At 46.8% G+C, this 26197-nt stretch overlaps 1 protein-coding gene across 3 annotated transcripts in view; it reads left to right on the forward strand.

The window, feature by feature from the left end:
• Positions 1–3216: 3216 nt before the first annotated feature.
• The window catches only part of LOC123758709 (protein FAM135A), a 429327-nt gene continuing 406346 nt past the window's right edge, over positions 3217–26197 (forward strand). For all 3 annotated transcript variants that reach the window (XM_069328828.1, XM_045743283.2, XM_069328829.1), the window contains exon 1: positions 3217–3342. The gene's annotated coding sequence lies outside the window, so the exon portion shown is untranslated. The remainder of the gene's footprint in view (positions 3343–26197) is intronic.

Here is a 26197-nt window from a genome sequence, read left to right on the forward strand (position 1 = left end):
ACTTGCAAAATTTATAAAAAATGATAACAGTTACATCACAAGAAAAAACAAGATGAGAAAATTGTAGGTATATTAAAGCACATAGGTAGCTCAGATTGATTGCAATGACAGCGTGAATGGTAGTTGACAAAAATTGGTAGGCACAATACAGCATATGGCTAGCACATAAAAAAAGACAGCAATGAACACAATGATAAGGTTGTTTGGGTTAAATACATAAAAATTAGGAGATTTGGTAACACTAGGTGCAGAGCAAATTTAAAGCTCAGTGTAGGAAACTAAGAAGATGAAATTAGGTACTTTTTGGTTTTCCTTTTAAATAAGGCAAAAGTTTGACAGCTTTTCAATTCATTAGGGAGTGAGTTTCATAGACTAGGTCCCTTAATTTGCATAGAGTGTTTACACAGATTAAGTTTGACCCTGGGGATATCAAAGAGATATTTATTTCTGGTGTGGTGATAATGGGTCCTATTACATCTGTCCAGGGAGTGTTTCAGAGAATGGTTTGCATTTAAGAACAGGGGTTTTGTAAATGTAGTTGACACAAGAGAATGTGTGGAGGGAGTTAATATTTAGCAAGCTTAGGAATTTAAACAAGGGAGCTGAGTGTAGTCTGAAAGCAGAATTAGTTATTATTCTGATAGCAGATTTTTGCTGGGTGATGATGGACTTGAGGTGGTTTGCAGTGGTTGAACCCCATGCACAGATACCATAGTTGAGATAGGGATAGATTAGTGCATAATATAGAGCATAAGAGCAGAGTTAGGTACATAATATCTGATTTTGGAGAGTATACCAACTGTTTTAGAGACTTTCTTAGTTATGTGTTGTATGTGGGTACTGAAGTTGAGTCTCTTGTCTAGGAATATGCCAAGAAACTTTCCATCATTTTTATTGGTAATGTTTACATTGTCTATCTGAAGCTGAATTGCATTTGTAGATTTGCTTCCAAATAGGATGTAGTAGGTCTTTTCTATGTTAAGTGTCAGTTTGTTGGTTGACATTCATAAGTGGACTTATTTTAGTTCATTATTAACAACATCATTTAGTGTATGTGGGTTGGGGTTGGAGTAGATGAGGGTAGTATCATCCGGCCACCACTTCCCAACTGACATATGTGGAGAGTTAGTGTCAAAATTTATATGTTTGTCCTGCACATCGCCCCTCATCCAGTGGGCAGCGGTGGATAGGTTACAATCACTCAGTTACTACCTACAGTTAGCAAACTGGGGATATTTGGCTAAAATTTCTGGTAGCAGATTTAATATGTCATAAGTGATACCATCTTCACCGGGGGATGTGGCTTTGCCTTTGTTTAGGGCCGCGAGTAATTCAAACTCAGTAAATGGCACGTTGCATTCATCTTCCTTGTGGAGCATGAAGTCAACGAGCCTTTCTCGATCTCCGTAACCAGCATTTAATCTGAACTGTATGTCTGGGGGAAGATTATTGAAGCTAGAGGTGGTTGCCCAAGCATCGACTAACTCGTTTGCTCTGTGTAGAGGGTGAGAGTGTGCTACTTGGCCGATCTTATCGCCTTTAATTCTTTTAATATCCTTCCATGCCTGGCTGTGGTAAGAGAAACAATCTTCGTGCACATGGTTTTATTCTCCGCCAGTAACAACAACAAAACAATTATCAGGTACATGAAATATTATTAACAAGATCATAAACAAAAGAGCATCTTCTCCAAACATGCTACCTCCAACATCTGTAGTACTCAATCCCAACACTTCTTTTCTCTAGTGTCGTAAGGTTCAGTTCCTTCAGACGCTCTTCATATCCCATCCCTCGTAACTCTGGGACAAGCCTCGTCCCAAACCTCTGAACCTTCACCAGTTTCCTTATGTGTTTCTTCAGGTGGGGGCTCCATGATGGCGCGGCATACTCTAAGACTGGTCTCACGTAGGCAGTGTAAAGCGCTCTAAAAGCCTCACTTAGGTTTCTGAATGAAGTTCTAATTTTCGCCAGTGTAGAGTACGCTGCTGTCATTATTTTATTTATATGTGCCTCAGGAGTTAGATTAGGTGTCACATCCACTCCCAGGTCTCTTTCTCGAATCGTTACAGGTAGGCAGTTCCCCTTCATTGTGTACTATCCCTTTGGTCGCCTATCACCACATCCCATTTCCATAACTTTACATTTACTGGTGTTAAATTCCAGTAGCCATTTCCCTGACCATCTCTGCAACCTGTTTAAGTCCTCTTGGAGGATCCTACAATCCTCATCTGTCAAAACTCTTCACACTCATACAACTGTGTGTACTCACCTAGTTGTACTCGCCTAGTTGTGTTTGCGGGGGTTGAGCTCTGGCTCTTTGGTCCAGACTCTCAGTCGTCAATCAACAGGTGTACAGATTCCCGAGCCTATTGGGCTCTATCATATTTTCACTTGAAACTGTGTATGGAGTCAGCCTCCACCACATCACTTCCTAATGGAATGGCTACTGGAGTTCAACACCAGTAAACGTGAAGTTATGGAAATGGGATGAGGTGATAGGCGACCAAAGGGACAGTACACAATGAAGGGGAACTTCCTAATGTGTGTGTGTGTGTGTGTGTGTGTGTGTGTGTGTGTGTGTGTGTGTGTGTGTGTGTGTGTGTGTGTGTGTGTGTGTGTGTGTCCTCAACAAAGAGTCCTATGCAGCAAAGCCTATCCTCAGCAGCTAGACTAGGCTTTATGACTAGCAACATGTTGACTTTGCCAGAGTGGCTCATGTGGCTGTGGCAGCACACAGTGGCCATATAAAATATTAGTGTGCGCAGGGAATACTAAGACGGCGCCTGAAGGAACTAGCAGCAATAGCAGGCAAATATGGGAGCAGCAGTACGTCATCTTTAAGTCCGCCTCCTCCACCATGAGCTCTGTCTCCCCACTTTGCTTCCTGTTAACTCAACAGTAAGCGGAAGGCTGCGACACTACCAGTGTCTTTAGCTTTGATGCAGAACATGCACCTGTTCAATTTAAATACATGACATTTAATACAACAAATTTTAACTGAGAAATACGGCAAAAATACCAAAACGTTAAAGGCTATCTGAAGGAAGTTCTTCCCACGAACGTTGCTTATTATTATATATAGATTTACTCTAACTATATTAAATTCAAATTTTATGGGGAAAATATATAAAATTTGGTGAAAGCGCAGAAGTAGAAAGAGAGAGAGAGAGAGAGAGAGAGAGAGAGATGTATATGGGAGGAGAGAGAGAGAAGCAGGGGCGCAGGTCAGCGGGTAGTTGGCAACTCGGCCAACAGATGGCGGGCAGCTGTCAGTCTTGTCACTGAGCGAGTGGCGTTAGGATGTACGTGCAGCTTCCCACCAAATACCTTTGAATACTAATGGTTAGTGAAGAATGTGACGTGGTTTGCTAGTTGTGAAGGTGTATTGAGCAGCATGGGGGTTGTGAAGTGGGGGAGTACCGAGCTTCAGGAGGTGGTGACAGAAGAGGGATTTTCGGTAATTTTTGTGTCGTCTGCTACTCAGCTGATGATGGTGGCCACCAAAGGTTCACTTGTTTACGTTAGTGTAGCCCCGAGTTTCTCCTGGAGTGTGAGTGTGACATATTGTTGGCGAGCTGACACCAACACGCTCCATCACACCTTCAACACTCCTCTCCCTCATCACACGCAACTGTCTCGGCCACCACTGCTGCCACCTTAGTGTGGTCTCCAGATAAAATTCTAACTGGGAAGAGGAGGTTGTAGGGGAGGGCGGAAGTTGGTAGGGTGTTAGGCTGGTGGAGGGAGTCGCCAGCCTCCGCGGGGGATGCTCCCTATTGCCGGGGACACCAGCTGTGCTGCCTCATGGAGATTGTCTGATCGATATACGCTCCCACCACCACCACTTCCCTACCACCACCACCACCACCACTTCCCTACCACCACTTCCCTACCACCACCACCACTTCCCTACCACCACCACCACCACCACTTCCCTACCACCACTTCCCTACCACCACCACCACCACCACTTCCCTACCACCATCACCACTTCCCTACCACCACTTCCCTACCACCACCACCACTTCCCTACCACCACTTCCCTACCACCACCACCACTTCCCTACCACCACCACCACTTCTCTACCACCACTTCCCTACCACCACCACCACTTCCCTACCACCACCACCACTTCCCTACCACCACCACCACCACTTCCCTACCACCACCACCACTTCCCTACCACCACCACCACTTCCCTACCACCACCACCACTTCCCTACCACCACCACCACTTCCCTACCACCACTTCCCTACCACCACCACCACTTCCCTACCACCACTTCCCTACCACCACCACCACTTCCCTACCACCACAACCACCACCACTTCCCTACCACCACCACCACTACCCTACCACCACCACCACTTCCCTACCACCACCACCACCACCACTTCCCTACCACCACCACCACTTCCCTACCACCACTTCCCTACCACCACCACCACCACTTCCCTACCACCACTTCCCTACCACCACTTCCCTACCACCACCACCACTTCCCTACCACCACTTCCCTACCACCACCACCACCACTTCCCTACCACCACTTCCCTACCACCACTTCCCTACCACCACCACCACTTCCCTACCCCCACCACCACTTCCCTACCACCACCACCACTTCCCTACCACCACTTCTCTATACCACCAAAACCACTTCCCTACCCCCACCACCACTTCCCTACCACCACCACCACTTCCCTACCATCGCCACCACTTTCCTACCACCACCACCACCACTTCCCTACCACCACTTCTCTATACCACCAAAACCACTTCCCTACCCCCACCACCACTTCCTTACCACCACCACCACTTCCCTACCATCGCCACCACTTCCCTACCACCACCACCACTTCCCTACCATCACCACCACTTCCCTACCACCACTTCCCTACCACCACCACCACTTCCCTACCATCACCACCACTTCCCTACCACCACTTCCCTACCACCACCACCACTTCCCTACCACCACTTCCCTACCACCACCACCACTTCCCTACCACCACCACCACTTCTCTACCACCACTTCCCTACCACCACCACCACTTCCCTACCACCACCACCACTTCCCTACCACCACCACCACCACTTCCCTACCACCACCACCACTTCCCTACCACCACCACCACTTCCCTACCACCACTTCCCTACCACCACCACCACTTCCCTACCACCACCACCACCACTTCCCTACCACCACCACCACCACTTCACTACCACCACCACCACTTCCCTACCACCACCACCACTTCCCTACCACCACCACCACTTCCCTACCACCACCACCACTTCTCTACCACCACTTCCCTACCACCACCACCACTTCCCTACCACCACCACCACTTCCCTACCACCACTTCCCTACCACCACCACCACTTCCCTACCACCACCACCACCACCACTTCCCTACCACCACCACCACTACCCTACCACCACCACCACTTCCCTACCACCACCACCACCACCACTTCCCTACCACCACCACCACTTCCCTACCACCACCACCACTTCCCTACCACCACTTCCCTACCACCACCACCACCACTTCCCTACCACCACCACCACTTCCCTACCACCACTTCCCTACCACCACCACCACCACTTCCCTACCACCACTTCCCTACCACCACCACCACTTCCCTACCACCACTTCCCTACCACCACCACCACCACTTCCCTACCACCACTTCCCTACCACCACCACCACTTCCCTACCACCACCACCACCACTTCCCTACCACCACTTCCCTACCACCACCACCACCACCACTTCCCTACCACCACCACCACTTCCCTACCCCCACCACCACTTCCCTACCACCACCACCACTTCCCTACCACCACCACCACTTCCCTACCACCACTTCTCTATACCACCAAAACCACTTCCCTACCCCCACCACCACTTCCCTACCACCACCACCACTTCCCTACCATCGCCACCACTTTCCTACCACCACCACCACCACTTCCCTACCCCCACCACCACTTCCCTACCACCACTTCTCTATACCACCAAAACCACTTCCCTACCCCCACCACCACTTCCCTACCACCACCACCACTTCCCTACCATCGCCACCACTTCCCTACCACCACCACCACTTCCCTACCATCACCACCACTTCCCTACCACCACCACCACTTCCCTACCCCCACCACCACTTCCCTACCCCCACCACCACTTCCCTACCCCCACCACCACTTCCCTACCACCACCACCACCACTTCTCTACCATCACCACCACATCCCTACCCCCACTACCATTTCCCTACCACCTCTTCCCTACCCCCACTACCACTTCCCTACCACCACTTCCCTACCCCCACCACCACTTCCCTACCACCACCACCACTTCCCTACCCCCACCACCACTTCCCTACCACCACTACCACTTCCCTACCACCACTTCCCTACCCCCACCACCACTTCCCTACCACCACCACCACTTCCCTACCCCCACCACCACTTCCCTACCACCACTACCACTTCCCTACCACCACTTCCCTACCCCCACCACCACTTCCCTACCACCACCACCACTTCCCTACCACCACTTCCCTACCCCCACCACCACTTCCCTACCACCACCACCACTTCCCTACCCCCACCACCACTTCCCTACCACCACCACCACTTCCCTATACCACCACTTTCCTACCACCACCACCACTTCCCTACCCCCACCACCACTTCCCTACCACCACCACCACCACTTCTCTACCACCACCACCACATCCCTACCCCCACTACCATTTCCCTACCACCTCTTCCCTACCCCCACTACCACTTCCCTACCACCACTTCCCTACCCCCACCACCACTTCCCTACCACACCACCACTTCCCTACCACCACTTCCCTACCCCCACCACCACTTCCCTACCACCACCACCACTTCCCTACCATCACTTCCCTACCACCACCACCACCACCACCACTTTCCTACCCCCACCACCACTTCCCTACCACCACCACCACTTCCCTACCATCACTTCCCTACCACCACCACCACCACTTCCCTACCCCCACCATCACTTCCCTACCACCACCACCACTTCCCTACCATCACTTCCCTACCACCACCACCACTTCCCTACCACCACTTCCCTACCCCACCACTACTTACCTACCACCACTTCCCTACCACCACTTCCCTACCACCACTTCCCTATACCACCACCACCACTTCCCTTCCCTTCACTGCCACACACCTTCACTGCCACACACCTTCACTGCCACACACCTTCACTGCCACACCTTCACTGCCACACACCTTCACAGCCACACCTTCACTACCACACACCTCCACTGCCACACACCTTCACTGCCACACACCTTCACTGCCACACACCTTCACTGCCACACCTTCACTGTCACACCTTCACTGCCACACACCTTCACTGCCACACACCTTCACTGCCACACCTTCACTACCACACCTTCACTGCCACACACCTTCACTGCCACACCTTCACTGCCACACACCTTCACAGCCACACCTTCACTGCCACACACCTTCACTGCCACACACCTTCACTGCCACACACCTTCACTGCCACACACCTTCACTGCCACACACCTTCACTGCCACACCTTCACTGCCACACACCTTCACTGCCACACCTTCACTGCCACACCTTCACTGCCACACACCTTCACAGCCACACCTTCACTGCCACACACCTTCACTGCCACACCTTCACTGCCACACCTTCACTGCCACACCTTCACTGCCACACCTTCACAGCCACACCTTCACTGCCACACACCTTCACTGCCACACACCTTCACTGCCACACACCTTCACTGCCACACCTTCACTGCCACACACCTTCACTGCCACACCTTCACTGCCACACCTTCACTGCCACACCTTCACTGCCACACCTTCACTGCCACATACCTTCACTGCCACACCTTCACTGCCACACCTTCACTGCCACATACATTCACAGCCACACCTTCACTGCCACACACCTTCACAGCCACACCTTCACTGCCACACACCTTCACTGCCACACCTTCACTGCCACACCTTCACAGCCACACCTTCACTGCCACACCTTCACAGCCACACCTTCACTGCCAAACACCTTCACTGCCACACACCTTCTCAATGTTTGCTGATGATGTCAAAATTATAAGAAGGATTAAGACACAGGAGGACAGCTTGAGGCTTCAAGAAGACCTGGACAAGCTGCAGGAATGGTCCAACAAATGGTTGTTAGAGTTTAACCCAATCAAATGTAATGTAATGAAGATAGGTGTAAGGAGCAGGAGGTTAGATACAAGGTATCATTTGAGAGATGAAATTCTTCAAGAGTCAGAGAGAGAGAAAGACTTTGGGGTTGATATCACGCCAGACCTGTCCCCTGCAGCCCATACCAAGAGGCTAAAATCAGCGGCATATGCCAGGTTGGTCAACATAAGAACGGCATTTAGAAACTTGTGTAAGGAATTTATTTATTTATTTATTTATTTATTTATATATATACAAGAAGGTACATTGGGTTTGTGAAAATACACTGAATAGTACAGTATTTACATTCTTGCAAAGCCACTAGTACGCGCAGCGTTTCGGGCAAGTCCTTAATCTAGCAGATAATTTTAAGTAGGTAATTTCAATCAGAATTGATAAATGAAAGATACATTACAAGAGAAAAATGAAATGAATGAATTGAATCATTCAGAACTTTGTATACCACAAATGTCAGGCCAATCCTGGAGTATGCAGCCCCAGCATGGAGTCCATATCTAGTCAAGCATAAGACTAAACTGGAAAAGATTCAAGAGTTTGCCACCAGACTATTACCCGAGCTGAGAGGTATGAGCTACGAGGAGAGACTACGGGAATTAAACCTCACGTCGCTGGAAGACAGAAGAGATAGGGGGGACATGATCACCACATTCAAAATTCTCAAAGGAATTGATAGGGTAGATAAAGACAGGCTATTTATCACAAGGGGCACACGCACTAGGGGACACAGGTGGAAACTGAGTGCCCAAATGAGCCACAGAGATATTAGAAAGAATTTTGTTAATGTCAGAGTGGTTGACAAATGGAATGCATTAGGCAGTGATGTGGTGGAGGCTGACTCCATACACAGTTTCAAGTGTAGATATGATAGAGCCCAGTAGGCTCAGGACCCTGTACACCTGTTGATTGACAGTTGAGAGGCGGGACCAAAAAGCCAGAGCTCAACCGCCGCAAGGTGAGTACACCTTTACTGCCACACCTTCACAGCCACACCTTCACTGCCACACCTTCACTGCCACACCTTCACAACCACACCTTCACTGCCACACCTTCACTGCCACACCTTCCCTACACTGCCACACCACCTCGACACCCACCATCGCTACCATTTCCACAATTGCGCCATTTGCGTATATTCAAAGCTATTTGTCGTCGACCCTCAATGGAGGGATCGGGGTTCAATGCTCGGGGTGTGCATGAACATGTGTGGACCTTTCCTTCCGTCTGATGCCTCATTTGGTTCCCAAGCAATAAACAGGTACCTGGTAGTTAGGCATATGTCCTAGGACAGGTCAGCAGTTGGCCTGGAGGAGACCTTACATCTTACACAAAGAAATCACAATAGCGTGAGCCATCAAATGAACAAATCCACAAAGGCCGTAATGAGGGTTCGAACCTTTGTCTGAGAGAATCCCAGACGCTCCTTTAATCGACCAGGCCACGACATGGTCAAAAGTATTGCAACCGGGAGTTCCACTGTACTCTCACGAATCCTGTAGTCTCTCCGAGACACAACCCAGGGTTTCATTTGATGCATCACGCTATTGTGATTTCTGTGTGTAATGAAGTAAGGACGAAGAGGTAGAACAGCTTATTGACTGAGCTCGAGTGCATGGGGGTATTGTGTAAAACCCCGGTTTGTGTCTCGGAGAGACCGCAGGATCCGTGTGAGTCCAATGGAACTCCAGGTTGCAATTCTTTTGACCATGTCGTGGCCTAGTCGATTAAGGCAGCGTCTGGGATCCTCTCAGACGTAGGTTCGAACCCTCATCACGACCCTAGGGATTTATTCATTAGATCTTAAACTTGATGCCTTCGTTCACCTACCAAATAATAGGTATCCTGAGCAAGTCAACTGTTGTGGGGTTACTTCCTGGGGGTAACCCGTCCTCGACTCAAATCCATTACATCTGACGGTCGACCCTACAGACGCATTCATAAATTTGTACATGCTGTTCATTCAAAACGGGAATTTTTCTCACATATAAATTATTATTATAATATATTAGCATATTGTGCATATAAAAAAATAACTATCTACGGGCTCACCATAGCCCGTGTTACTTGGAACTTTTTGTTCCAAGTAGCGAATCTTTAACAACAACATGTGCATATATATATAGGCATAGGTTAGGTTAGGTGTTTAGGTTCTGTAGCGATTATTTGTATTTGTAGTACGTGGGTGAAACATTTACAGCGTTGGGGTTCGAACAAAATTCGTCAGTGAAGCATTTGTTCCGGAAATGTTCGAACGTCAACAGTTGTGAGTAAGTAAAGTAAATTTTATTCAGAATGATACATACATAGTTGTTTTACAAACATAATGTTGGATTTATAGATAGAGGTATTACATACAATACCTAAAGCCACTAGTACGTATAGCGTTTCGGGCAAGGTGAGGTGGGGAAAAACACTTAGACTAAAACTTAATAGTAATTGAGCTTAAAGTATAAATTGCGTTGAAAAAAAAATAAAAAAAAATAAAATAAAAGATAAAAAAAAGAGGGGAAACATGGTAGAAAGCAGCCAATATACAAGTTAGTCAACAAGCAGCATTGTTTAAAAATATTAAAACATGGGTTGACATTTAGGGGTAAGGTAGGTTACATGGAGTTAATTAGGTAGTACTTAGTTTTCATCTTAAACTGGTTGAGAGAGGTACAGCCTTTGACATGATTGGGAAGGCCATTCCACATTCTGGGTCCCTTGATTTGGAGAGCATTTCTAGTTTGACTAAGTCGTACTCTTGTTATATCAAATAGGTATAAAAAAAAAGACAAAAATACAAGTCACAGCTTCGTATCATCCTTTGCAGATGACACAAAAATCAGTATGAAAATTACCTCGGCTGAAGACATTGAAAAACTTCAAGCTGATATTAATAAAGTTTTCGACTGGGCATCAGAAAATAACATGATGTTTAACAGTGATAAATTCCAGGTACTCAGGTACGATAAAAATGAGGACCTTAAACATAATACAGGGTACAAAACACAATCAAATGTGCCCATAGTAGGAAAACGGCATGTAAAGGATTTGGGAATAATGATGTCTGACGAACTAACATTTAAGGAGTATAAACAAGCAAATATTGCGTCAGCCAGAAAAATGATAGGATGGATTACGAGAACCTTCAAGTCCAGAGATCCCATCACAATGGTTGTACTCTTCAAGTCACTTGTGTTATCCCGTCTTGAGTACCGCTTAGTACTCACTTACCCCTTCAGAGCAGGAGAGATTGCTGAATAGAGGGACTACAGAGAACATATACGGCACGGATAGACGCGATAAAGCACCTAAATTATTGGGATCGTCTCAAAGCTCTCCAAATGTACTCACTAGAAAGAAGACGAGAGAGATATCAAATAATATACAGGAGGAAGATACTGGAGGGCCAAGTACCAAATCTACACAGTAAAATAACAATGTATTGGAGTGAACGATATGGAAGAAAATGCAGGATAGAACCAGTGAATCAGAGAACACTGTATAAACATCAGAGGTCCGCGGTTGTTCAACACCCTCCCAGCGAGCATAAGAAATATTGCCGGAACAACCGTGGACATTTTCAAGAGGAAACTAGATTGTTTCCTCCAAGGAGTGCCGGACCAACCGGGCTGCAGTGGGTATGTGGGCCTGCGGGGCCACTCCAAGCAACAGCCTGGTGGACCAAACTCTCAAGTCAAGTTTAGCCTCGGGCCGGGCTTGGGGAGTAGAAGAACTCCCAGAATCCCATCAACTAGGCAGGTATTTGTTTCTGGTGTGGTGCCCATGGGTTCTGTTACAACCTTCTAAGAAGCTTTTAAGGTCAGGATTGACATTACAATTCAGAGTTTTAAATATATAGGGTACACATGAGAGGATGTGCAGTGACTTAATATCTAACATATTCAGAGATTTGAGTAAGGGTACCGAGTGCTGTCTGGGGCCCAGAGTTAGATATTGTTCTAATAGCAGCTTTGTGTTGGGTAATTAGAGGACGTAAATGAATTTGGGTAGTAGAATCCCAAGCACAAATACCATAGTTGAGATAAGGATAGATGAGCGTCACTAGGGCAAGGTGAGGTACGTAATATCTGATCTTAGAAAGAATGCAAACAGTTTTAGAAACTTTTTTTGCTATATTTAGAATGTGTCCCCTGGAAATTCAGCTTGTTATCGATGAGGACACCAAGGAATTTACCATCAACTTTACTACTGATTTGTATATTGTTTATTAGATTAATTTCATTTGAGAATTTATTACTAAACAAAATATAGAAAGTTTTATCAATGTTAAGGGTGAGTTTGTTAGCAGTTAGCCAAAGATGAACTTTATTTAGTTCAGTATTCACAGTGACATTTAGAGCAAGAGGGTCAGGACTGGATAAAATGAAAGTTGGGTTGTCAGCAAATAAGATTGGTTTGAGATGCTGAGAGGCATTTGGAAGGTCATTAATGTAGATGAGAAAGACGAGAGGGCCAAGTATGCTGCCCTGTGGAACACCAATGTGTATGGGTAGTGTAGGAGAAATGGAATTATTCACAGAAACATACTGGAGCCTGTCAGTAAGGTAAGACTGAAGGTATTGCAGGGAGTGACCTGTGACTCCATAATTCGAGTCGACTCTGAGTCGTGTGTAAACTGTTTTCCATTCATAAACAGCGGGTGCATGGAATCAGTTTTGGATCTTTGTTTGGAGGACGGGCTGGTATGTCAGTAGTTGGGCTTGATGAGATCTCGATAAGGCTAAAGACTGGCTTCCTGTCTTCGATAGGGGTGCATACACCCCTGCGTGTGTGTTCATGTCTGTATGCGCACGCACGTATGTGTCTTATGGAACGATCTCTGTGTAAATTGTCACAGCCTAGTTAAGTAGTTGTGAGGGATAATTGTGCTAAACAAAATAAATATGTTTAACGCAGTGGCAGAATTAAAATGAAATCAAAATGTGAATAATGCAGTTACAATCACCTCAGTAGTCTGGCGTCACTGTAGCTTAGCATATTTGCGATTTACTAGTCTGTACGATTCTATATATTAATGTATATACATTATATAACAGCAATAACTTTTGTCAGTATTGCATGAATAGTCAATATCACGAAAGCACCGAATACAAAGAAATAATTTCTAGGAGTAATAACTTTAAACTCACTCAGTCCAATATACTTACCTAAGAATGTTGCACTGGTAGAATATCACATTTGCCAAACATAATGCATAGCCTAGAGCCCTAGATCATGAATGTATTTTTGTCAAGACATTTTGTTGGGCCGCTCCAAGCAACAGCCTCTTTAGATTAAGTTATCTAACAAAATAGGTGCAGCTTTGGGAGTGCATCTTTCAGAACTGACTTGAAGTATACTCCAGGTATACAATGACAAATGATTCACGAGAGTCCATTACATAATTTTGGTTACTGCATAGACGAGTCAACAAAGATACCTCTGAATAGGTTTTAATGTCAGTCCATTCAATATTAATATATATTTTCCCAAAATGTTGATATATCACATTAAATTACAGTAATTGTCGGCCACTGCAGTAAGGTGAGGCGGGGCAAGAGAGGAGGGATTAACACACCTCCCTCTCCACAATGTGAGCACTTCCAGGGGGAGCTCCTTACACTGCTGCTTATTTGATAAGTCGAGGCAAATCCTCATCTGTTTATAGTGAATGTCCGATTCCACTGTGCATGTTGATTCCACTCCTCTTGTTGAGACAAGCATCTGTATCATGGTATGACTACCTAATGAGTGACACAAACGGTAGGGCTTACCCTGCCAAGTCGAGTATAACCACTTGTCTAGTTCTCACACGACTGGCATTTTGACGTGGCAGTCTAGCGTGGCAAATGAAGTATTCCACAAATAATCCACTTTGCTCATCCAGACTCCAGCTGACGATGTTGATTCAGAAAACAACGAAAAGATGAGCATTCACAATGTGTCACATATACCACTGCAACAGACGAGCAACTTAATATGGCACAGCAGAGCGCTACCAACTTTGTCAGTCTTTCTCCAAATCTTTGTACCACTGACAAGGGCTGCTTGAGAGTCTGCTGGCAGTCTTGTCTCATGCGTACCCCTAACTCTATCATGTTAACAGTCCGTCCTAATAAACAAATGCTCGTCAATCCAAGCCGCCAAACACCCTGTTCATGAAAACGGTTTACACACGATTCACAACCGTCCTCCAAAACAAAGATCCAAAAGTGATTACATGTACCCCGAAAACATCGAATTTTGTTCGAACCACAACGTTTTAAATGCTTCACCCACGTACTACAAATACAAATAATCGCCAACAGAACCTAAAACAGGGAAGTGACGTGCTGGTGCGCAATTCCGAGCGGTCTCACAGACGCCTGAAAACATAGGCTTCCTCCTATTAGTGAACTTATTGCACTAGGTCATACAACTTGCAAAACGTCGTCGATGGATATAACGGATGCGATGAAAAAGTTTACATTAAAATACTAATACAACTTAATACCGTCCTCATTTCAAAAGTTTATTCATCTTCATATCAATTATTCCTTGGCAGTCTTTCATGCTGGTTGTGGGGTGGTATGACTGCCTTTGCAAAAAGGTTGAGTAATGTTATATACTGCAGTATCATTACGGGCTCGTGCCTGCGTGAGTGCGTCTACCTGCTTACCTATGCCTGCATTTTCATTCGTGTTTGTGCCTGGTCATGTTGATACAGACATTTCCTACGTGTGGCTGCGTAAATTAGGTCAGTCACCTAAGTAATGCCAGGGCTGTGTATTGATTAATGGTTGGAGTGAGGGGGTAGGCAAGGAAGGAGAGTACTGCAGGGAGGGTTGTGGGTAGGGAGAGTACTGCAGGGAGGATTGTGGGTAGGGAGAGTACTGCAGGGAGGGTTGTGGGTAGGGAGAGTACTGCAGGGAGGGTTGTGGGTAGGGAGAGTACTGCAGGGAGGGTTGTGGGTAGGGAGAGTACTGCAGGGAGGGTTGTGGGTAGGGAGAGTACTGCAGGGAGGGTTGTGGATAGAGAGAGTGCTGCAGGGAGGGTTGTGGGTAGGGAGAGTACTGCAGGGAGGGTTGTGAATAGAGTACTGCAGGGAGGGTTGTGGGTAGAGAGAGTACTGCAGGGAGGGTTGTGGGTAGGGAGAGTACTGCAGGGAGGGTTGTGGGTAGGGAGAGTACTGCAGGGAGGGTTGTGGGTAGGGAGAGTACTGCAGGGAGGGTTGTGGATAGAGAGAGTGCTGCAGGGAGGGTTGTGGGTAGGGAGAGTACTGCAGGGAGGGTTGTGGGTAGGGAGAGTACTGCAGGGAGGGTTGTGAATAGAGAGAGTACTGCAGGGAGGGTTGTGGGTAGGGAGAGTACTGCAGGGAGGGTTGTGGGTAGGGAGAGTACTGCAGGGAGGGTTGTGGATAGAGCGAGTGCTGCAGGGAGGGTTGTGGGTAGGGAGAGTACTGCAGGGAGGGTTGTGAATAGAGAGAGTACTGCAGGGAGGGTTGTGGGTAGGGAAAGTACTGCAGGGAGGGTTGTGGGTAGGGAGAGTACTGCAGGGAGGGTTGTGGATAGAGAGAGTACTGCAGGGAGGGTTGTGGGTAGGGAGAGTACTGCAGGGAGGGTTGTGGGTAGGGAGAGTACTGCAGGGAGAGTGAGAGCGTGGGTGGTTTGGAGATTCCCCAGTTGTGGCAGTTGCCTGGGGTCACGGGATTCATCAAGCATATTCGGAACTACTTACGAAACCTGTACATCTTTCCTCAATCATTGTAGCCTTGTTTAATTTATTAAATAGTTTGAGGTCCAAAGCGCTGCGAGGGTGTTTATAACAATAATTGCTTTTGGTTGTGAAGTTTCGAAGCTCCTAAGCTGTTTAATAAATGTAAACAATGTCGCCATAAAATTGTCTATACAGGTCATACAAGTATTTGTGTGTACGTCTCATACCATACTACTTATGTAAAGGAGGAAATGTATATGTTTATCTCTCAGAATGTTCGGTAATATGTTTATTGTTTGTGATGTGTGTTTATGTATGTATTAACACGATGTACTGAACGGGGTGAGAATAGCTTGAGCTAACTCATCCCTTTGTGTGTATTTTACCTTAATAAACTTATTTCAATTTTAATTTCAATTCAAAGTTTCCATGGTTAAGAGAAGATGTACGGTTTCGTAAAGAGTTGCGTCAATACTTGATTTCTGATCCTGGTGTGATTCCAATCTTCTTTGCTGACCACCTGATAGCCTGAGGCCAGCTCGGCCAACTACTTGAGCTGGACGATAGAGCGACGGCCTCTCTTCATGCAGGTCAGCGTTCAATCCTCGACCGTCCAAGTGGTTGGGCACCATTCCTTTCCACCATCCCATCCCAAATCCTTATCCTGACCCCTTCCACGTGCTATATAATCGTAATGGCATTGTGCTTTCCCCTGATAATTCCCTTCCCTTCCCCGAGACCAGCTCTTGTTTGTAGCCCAATTTTCAACATAATTATATCAATCCGACTGATGGTCATTTAAACATTATCTTGTCGCGCTCTTCAAGACGCGACATGTTTCTGAAATATTTTTTACGATACATACGGTGTACCTATATAATTATTTCACATTAAATTACAATCATGAACTTTTTCTACATATTGCGCAGTGGTTATCGCAGGCGACTTACAACTAAATTCAAATTCAAATGTTTATTCAGTTGGTTCTGGGATTAATTCACGGGCGCGTCAAAACGTTTGGGCACATTTCTTTACACTTGATACCTCCTGCTATTCTAGCAGTAAATATTTGCCCGAGAGTTAGATGACTGTTGTGGATTGCATCCTTGAGGTCAGTCGTTGGCTTAGGAGGAGTTCAGGAGGCCAAACAGGCTTCTAGTTCAGGACATCATACGGAACTAGAGTTACATACTCAACGTGTATACTTAGCCAACCCGTTCTCGCACTTGCTTATAGTCAATATTGGCTTATTAATAAGTGCATATATGACATACTAATTTACTGTGAATATTTTAGTTTACCTTGAAAAGCTGAATAGAAAACACCGACCTAACCTAACTTACTTAGTATGTTAATTTAAGATAAGCATTATTGCTTCTTAATTACAATTAGTACCTAACCTATACCTATTTTGATATTACAGTTTTATAAAAATAATAAAACAAAACCAAAATATTTAAATAAATTGTAAAGTAACTCAGGATATTGTCAAACATTGTATAAAATCTCTATTGTTTAATAAAACTGAAAAAGAAATTCTTAATATTAAAACTGGTGATTAGCAAATCTAAAGTAAGAGTTTGTACCTTAAAAATAAAATATAACTTGGCATATATCACATATGTACTTATTAATCAGCTAAATAGTGACTAGAAGCAATAAGTCATATATGTACTGTCCTGTGCGAGAGCGGGTTGACTTAGCACGCAGTCTTACGTTATCTTCCACGGTGAACAACGATCTATATTACGCTAACTACCATATTACTTTATTGCAAGTTGGTGTTCTGCCTGCATATTAGGGATTTGGCAATCAGGCCATTTTCCTTTACTTTATTATGACACACCTCCCCATCTATAGTGCACACAATATATTCTAACTTCTTTAAGATGGTCCGAGTAGTTTAGATTTTTTACCGTTTCTGTGCGAGTAGTAAAATATCTCTGTATATTCAACCTGTCCTCAGGATAGGCTCGTTAAGTGTCCCCCAATGTCTTGGTCGTTCTGACATCTTCCTCTTGGAAGCAGTTTGGAGCAGTTTAGGCTGGCCTTTGGCTTTGGATGCTATGATATAATGATATATAACGTTGGGTATGCTAAGACCCTAAACATCCTAAGCTAAAATCCAATAAATTTATCATTTGCTATGCTGATGATTTAATGATACCAATGGGTACACTTAATATTTTAAATATTTCAGACTGTATTAGGCACATGTCAGGACCGAGGCTGTGCCCTCTCAGCAGGGGAAACAGTGAGAGGGAGTTCACCTGAATAGCACATCGCATTTTGACGTATAATTTACCTAAGTCCAAAACCGATGAACTACAAATGGTAGCGGCTCGTGAAATTACTGTGATGTCCCGTTTTCTGCTGGTGGGCCCTGGAGTAGGTTAGGTTCCGGCACTTTACTGACTCCTTACTGTAGTGTTCAGTACACTGACCCTTACTGTTGTGTCCAGTACACTGACCCTTACTGTTGTTCAGTAAACTGATCCTTACTGTTGTGTTCAGTACACTGACCCTTACTGTTGTGTTCAGTACACTGACCCTTACTGTTGTTCAGTAAACTGATCCTTACTGTTGTGTTCAGTACACTGACCCTTACTGTTGTGTTCAGTACACTGACCCTTACTGTTGTGTTCAGTACACTGACCCTTACTATTGTGTTCAGTACACTGACCCTTACTGTTGTGTTCAGTACACTGACCCTTACTGTTGTGTTCAGTACACTGACCCTTACTGTTGTGTTCAGTACACTGACCCTTACTGTTGTGTTCAGTACACTGATCCTTACTGTTGTGTTCAGTACACTGACCCTTACTGTTGTGTTCAGTACACTGACCCTTACTGTTGTGTTCAGTAAACTGACCCTTACTGTTGTTCAGTACACTGACCCTTACTGTTGTTCAGTAAACTGATCCTTACTGTTGTGTTCAGTACACTGACCCTTACTGTTGTTCAGTACACTGACCCTTACTATTGTGTTCAGTACACTGACCCTTACTGTTGTGTTCAGTACACTGACCCTTACTATTGTGTTCAGTACACTGACCCTTACTATTGTGTTCAGTACACTGACCCTTACTGTTGTGTTCAGTACACTGATCCTTACTGTTGTGTTCAGTACACTGACCCTTACTGTTGTGTCCAGTACACTGACCCTTACTGTTGTGTTCAGTACACTGACTCCTTACTGTTGTTCAGTACACTGACCCTTACTGTTGTGTTCAGTACACTGACCCTTACTGTTGTGTTCAGTACACTGACCCTTACTGTTGTATTCAGTACACTGACCCTTACTGTTGTGTTCAATACACTGACCCTTACTGTTGTGTTCAATACACTGACCCTTACTGTTGTGTTCAATACACTGGCCCTTGCTGTTGTGTTCAGTACACTGACCCTTGCTGTTGTGTTCAGTACACTGACCCTTGCTGTTGTGTTCAGTACACTGACCCTTGCTGTTGTGTTCAGTACACTGACCCTTGCTGTTGTGTTCAGTACACTGACCCTTGCTGTTGTGTTCAGTACACTGACCCTTATTGCATTTTTGGCAACACTGATTTAGACCAAACTGTCTGTCGTAAGCAACACCTTAACTGTGTACTTGTGTGGTGTGTGAGGTGGTGGCTCTCAGGAGGCGGGAGCGGTACTGGCCCAGATAAGAGTGAGGAGTTGTTGATTAAATACCGTGTTTGGTATTAGGGATAAGGGAGGGGCCGTGGGGGTACAGCGCTCCGCTGAGTGTGTGCGTGTGGAGAGCGACCCCTGTACACCACCTCACCAGGAGTATGCCGCCAGGAATGCAATACTATACCTGGGTAACTGGCACTCTTACACTGGCCAGAACACCGTGCATGCGAGGGACGGGGCTCAGCTTTCTGGGGAGCGGCGGCTTTTGCAGAGTCCCTGGAGAAAATAATGGAGGAAAATATACACTGAAGTCGCAATAACTTGACATATTTATAAGAGAATGTTTGGAGTAGGATATGGTGGAGTCGAACCCGTGTACTGGGGTAGCCCCCAGTAAGATGTGAGTGTGGGGGCGACCCAGGACGAAGGGTTCGATCCCCCCATCCTGCTGCTAAGGTTTCCTCATGTGGGATGGTAAAGATGGCAGAGTAATATGGGTGTAGTAAGTGCGAGGAGAGCAATGACTGTAAGGGGACGGCTCTGGTAGAAACAATCACAGTCTAGTTCCGGGGGCGGGGGGGGGGCAAGCAATTCAAATTTATTAAACTGAATAACGAATAGGAAGATGGATGTGAAAGTTGTGAAATGAATGTAAAAGTTTGGGAAAAATTAAATGGACGGAGACGGGCATAAATATGACACAAGAACATAATAATAAGTGTGGCTAAAACCAGCCCATTGCCCAATACGTGGCAGCTCCTATTTATAACCAGCCAAACTGGTTCATATATATGTGAATGGTTATCTTGAGATGATTTCGGGGCTTAGCGTCCCAGTGGTCCGGTCCTCGACCACGCCTCCATTTTGTTACACATCCTCAGGAAACAGCCCGTTGCAGCTGTCTAACTCCCAGGTACCTATTTACTGCTAGGTAACAGGGGCATCAGGGTGAAAAACTTTTTTCCCATTTGTCTCCACCGGGAATCGAGCCCGGAACCTCAGGACTACGAATCCGAAGCGCTGTCCACTCAGCTGTTGTAACTATAAGGTGTGAGGGGATAGATGAAATTGTTTATGTAATAATGTAAGATGAGGTTTGATAAAGACTTTTTGTGTCTTCTGTAATGCTTTTGCGCTACCGCTCACAGGATGAGTATGGGGTGCACAATAAACTAGCCACCTCCGGCGGCAACAATCAAAATGTGAGGCGTCAGGTGTGAAGGGTTGCAACCACCCAGCTGCTCCACCTCCATTATGTTACCTCTGACATCTCTCTGGGTCCTGCTTCATATGGGAGCCCTAATATAAATTAATTTGTTTCACTGTAGTTTTCTCCCTGGGTACGCCGGCCTTGTACCTCGTGATCCCTTCCCAGAGCAGATCATGTCTACTTCCATCTCTACTTTATTTATCGACGCCCAAGTGTCAGTGCACGGTTTAACAACCCGTCCTCCAACCTAATAGGTCGTATTTTAATGGAATCTACCAGTCCGTTAAAAATAAGATTTATTAGTAACAATCAAAACATTGTAATATTGTCGTTTCAGGTGCATTGGCCTCGATAGCTAAGGTCGGTTCCTTGGATGTATATGTTTCTGGTTTGGCAGAACAGCTGCATTTTTAACGGAATGACAGAGAGAACGACTGCAGTCCCATGGAGGCTTCCATTAGCTTGCTACGTGTCTGACTTGTTAAGAGAGAATATCGTGTCAAGTCATTCCTCATTACCTTAACCTCACATGTTGGCTTACAAAGTTCTTCATTGTTGCTATCCTTCGTTTAGCTCGTCGTGTATGTGTTCCCCCGCCTGTTGGGGACTCACTTCCACAAGCGACTGAAGGCTCTCGTATAGTAACAGCTGCCCCATGTTTCTACTGTTCTCGTGTCTGGATCTATTATTATATAGTGGGGGGGTGGGGGTGGGGGGGGGGTTGTTCACTGCTCCTAATATCTCGAGTCGGCCACACATTGTTATGGTGCCCGTTATGTAGTCCTTGACACCTCAAAATGTACTAACCTAGTTGTCCTTGCGGGGGTTGAGCTTTGCCTCTTTGGTCCCGCCTCTCAACAGTGGTGTCCAGATTCCTGAGCTTCTCGAGCTCTATCATATTCACAGTTGAAACTGTATGAAATCAGCCTCCACCATCCTGTGGTCCCGGATTCGATCCCGGGCGCCGGAGAGAAACGATGGGCAGAGTTTCTTTCACCCTGATGCCCCTGTTACCTAGCAGTAAATAGGCACCTGGGAGTTAGTCAGCTGTCACGGGCTGCTTCCTTGGGGGTGGAGGCCTGGGCGAGGACCGGGCCGCGGGGACACTAAGCCCCGAAATCATCTCAAGATAGATAACCACATCACTTCCTAGTACATTCCATTTATTACTACTCTGACACTGCAAAAGTTCTTTCTAATGTCCCTGTGGCTCATTTGGGTACTCAGCTTCCACCTGTGTCCCCTTGTGTGTGTGCCACCCGTGTTAAATAATCCATCCTTCTCTACCCTGTCAATTCCCCTGAGAATTTTGTGTATGTGGTGATCATGTCTCCCTGAGCTCTTCTGTCTTCCAGCGACGTAACTCATGCCTCTTAGTTCTGGAATTAGCCTAGTGGCATACTTCTGAACTTTTTCGAGCTTCGTCTTGTGCTTGACAAGGTACGGGCTCCATGCTGGGGTCGCATACTCCAGGATTGGTCTTACATACGTGGTATACAAGGTTCTGAAGGATTCCTCACACAGGTTTCTGAAGGCAGTTTTGATGTTAGCCAGCCTTGCGTACGCTGCAGATGTTATTCTTTTGATGTGGGCTTCAGGAGACTGGTTCGGCGTGATATCGAACTCTTAGATCTTTCTCTGTCCGTTTCATAAAGGATTTCATCTCCCATTTGGTATCCTGTGTTATACCGTGTTATATCCTCCTATTTCCGCCCCCTACTTTCATTACCTAACATTTACTTGGGTTGAACTTTAGTAGCCATTTGTTGGACCATTTCTTCAGTTTGTCTAGGTTATCTTGTAGCCTCATACTATCTTCCCCTGTCTTAATCTTCCTCATAATTTTTACATTATCAGCAAACATTGAGAGGAACAAGTCTATTACTCTGGGAGATCATTTACATATATCAGAAACAGTATAGGTTCAAGGACTGATCCCTGTGAGAATCCATTGGTGACGTCTCGCTACTCTTGAGACCTCACCCCTCACAGTGACTCGCTGTCTTCTGTTGCTTATGTACTCCCTTATCCAATGGAGTACCTTTCCTTTAACTTCTGCCTGCATCTCCAGCTTGTGCACTAGTCTCAGGTGTATACTGTGTCAAAGACTTTCTGGCAATCCAAAAATATGCAGTCTGCCCACCCCTCTCTTTCCTCCCACCCCTCCTTTTCTTGTGTATTCACCTAGTTGTATTCACCTAGTTGTGCTTGTTGGGGTTAAGCTCTGCTCTTTCGGCCCGCTTCTCAACTGTTAATCAATCAACTGTTACTAACTAATTTTTTTGACACATACACACACAGGAAGCAGCCCGTAACAGCTGTCTAACTCCCAGGTACCTAATTTGCTGCTAGGTAACAGGAACATCAGGGTGAAAGAAACTCTGCCCATTTTGTCTCTGCCATTACCGGGGATCGAACCCGGACCTTAGGATTACGAGTCCAGAGCGTTGCTCACTCAACTATCAAGGCCCCCTAGGTATGTGTGTACTCACCTAGTTGTACTTGCGGGGGTTGAGCTTTAGCTCTTTGATCCCGCAAAGTGTGTGTGTGTGTGCGTGTGTGCACGTACGGACGTCCGTGTGCGCGTTCGGTCGTCGTTGCACGCACATGTTGGTGGATATACATGTGGTGGAACCCCAGGGGACGGGAGTGTAGGCACGCTCCCACTACACCTGAGGGACATAACTGGCCGGCCTCTGTTCACTCCGGCGTGTTCAAAAAGAGAACCCTATAAACACTTCTTAAGAATACTTGGTCAATCAGGCTGTGATTCATACGTTAAACAGCGAATAGCTGCGTCCAGCAGCTTGGTTGTGCACACCAACCACGAGGCCTGGTAAGAGACTGGGCCGCGGGGACGTTGATCCTCGGAATCACCGCATGGTAATGTAAGGTAATGAATATCAGAGGTGTTGGTTGGGGAGAGAGCCTTCCAGTGTGGGAAGCAGGAAGTGAGGGAGGGGGTGGGGTTGTAGGAGGCACGAGGAGGGGGTGGGGTTGTAGGAGGCACTAGGAGGGGGTGGGGTTGTAGGAGGCACTAGGAGGGGGGTGGGGTTGTAGGAGGCACTAGGAGGGGGTGGGGTTGTAGGAGGCACTAGGAGGGGGGTGGGGTTGTAGGAGGCACTAGGAGGGGGGTGGGGTTGTAGGAGGCACTAGGAGGGGGGTGAGGGTGGCCTGAGGAGGGGGGGGGGGCGGTGGATTAAGTCAATACAACACGGGTGTTTGGAGGTGAAGGTAGGTAGGTGTACCCGCACGCGACACATGTGATGGCAGTGTTGGTGTCCGTTCTGGTCCATCCACAACACTCGCGCACTCGTCTGGTCTGCTGTCTCTCCCCACCTCCCCCCTCCCTCCTGCCCCCTCCTTCTCTTCCTCCCTGATGCCCCTTCCCTCCCTCATAATTAGCCTCCTCCCTCCATGCTGCCCCGTCCCTGCTTCCATCTATTCCCAGGTCCCCTTCTTCCCTGTCCGTTCCCTCCTACCTCCTTACTTTTTTCCTTCCTGGGTTCCCTCCCGGATACCTCCGTCCCTGCTGCCCTCCAGCCTTGCTGCCCTCCCTTCCCTTCCTCACGCAAACCCTTATTGATGTGCTGTTGTTAAGCTACCGACTCAAGTGTGAAGCACAAGCTACCGACTCAAGTGTGAAGCACAAGCTACCGACTCAAGTGTGAAGCACAAGCTACCGACTCAAGTGTGAAGCACAAGCTACCGACTCAAGTGTGAAGCACAAGCTACCGACTCAAGTGTGAAGCACAAGCTACCGACTCAAGTGTGAAGCACAAGCTACCGACTCAAGTGTGAAGCACAAGCTACCGACTCAAGTGTGAAGCACAAGCTACCGACTCAAGTGTGAAGCACAAGCTACCGACTCAAGTGTGAAGCACAAGCTACCGACTCAAGTGTGAAGCACAAGCTACCGACTCAAGTGTGAAGCACAAGCTACCGACTCAAGTGTGAAGCACAAGCTACCGACTCAAGTGTGAAGCACAAGCTACCGACTCAAGTGTGAAGCACAAGCTACCGACTCAAGTGTGAAGCACAAGCTACCGACTCAAGTGTGAAGCACAAGCTACCGACTCAAGTGTGAAGCACAAGCTACCGACTCAAGTGTGAAGCACAAGCTACCGACTCAAGTGTGAAGCACAAGCTACCGACTCAAGTGTGAAGCGCAAGCTACCGACTCAAGTGTGAAGCGCAAGCTACCGACTCAAGTGTGAAGCGCAAGCTACCGACTCAAGTGTGAAGCGCAAGCTACCGACTCAAGTGTGAAGCGCAAGCTACCGACTCAAGTGTGAAGCGCAAGCTACCGACTCAAGTGTGAAGCGCAAGCTACCGACTCAAGTGTGAAGCGCAAGCTACCGACTCAAGTGTGAAGCGCAAGCTACCGACTCAAGTGTGAAGCGCAAGCTACCGACTCAAGTGTGAAGCGCAAGCTACCGACTCAAGTGTGAAGCGCAAGCTACCGACTCAAGTGTGAAGCGCAAGCTACCGACTCAAGTGTGAAGCGCAAGCTACCGACTCAAGTGTGAAGCGCAAGCTACCGACTCAAGTGTGAAGCACAAGCTACCGACTCAAGTGTGAAGCACAAGCTACCGACTCAAGTGTGAAGCACAAGCTACCGACTCAAGTGTGAAGCACAAGCTACCGACTCAAGTGTGAAGCACAAGCTACCGACTCAAGTGTGAAGCACAAGCTACCGACTCAAGTGTGAAGCACAAGCTACCGACTCAAGTGTGAAGCACAAGCTACCGACTCAAGTGTGAAGCACACGCTACCGACTCAAGTGTGAAGCACACGCTACCGACTCAAGTGTGAAGCACAAGCTACCGGCTCAAGTGTGAAGCACACACTACCGACTCAAGTGTGAAGCACACGCTACCGACTCAAGTGTGAAGCACACGCTACCGACTCAAGTGTGAAGCACACGCTACCGACTCAAGTGTGAAGCACACGCTACCGACTCAAGTGTGAAGCACACGCTACCGACTCAAGTGGAGAGATAAACTCTTGGAAGTGGCAACAAGAAACTTCCTGAACCAACATGTCAAGGAACCCACAAGAATGAGAGGTAATGACGAACCAGCTAGACTCGACCTGATATTCACCTTGAACGAGTCCGAAATAAGGGAAGTCAAATTTGAAGCCCGCATAGCAATAGTGACCATTGTGTATTGGCATTTGAGGATCTGGTGGAGGTAGGGATAACCTATCCAAGGAAGGGATCGGAAGGAAAAAGACTAAATTACCGGAGAGGAAAATGTGACGAGATGAGGAACTTCCTAATGGGAATACCATGGGAAACAGAACTCAGAGAAAAGACTGTACAGGATATGATGGACAACGTCACCCAGAAGTGCCAGGAAGCTGCAAATAGGTTTATCCCGACCCAAAAGGAG

This window comes from Procambarus clarkii, chromosome 22 (genome assembly GCF_040958095.1).
Source record: "Procambarus clarkii isolate CNS0578487 chromosome 22, FALCON_Pclarkii_2.0, whole genome shotgun sequence".
Taxonomy (NCBI): domain Eukaryota; kingdom Metazoa; phylum Arthropoda; class Malacostraca; order Decapoda; family Cambaridae; genus Procambarus; species Procambarus clarkii.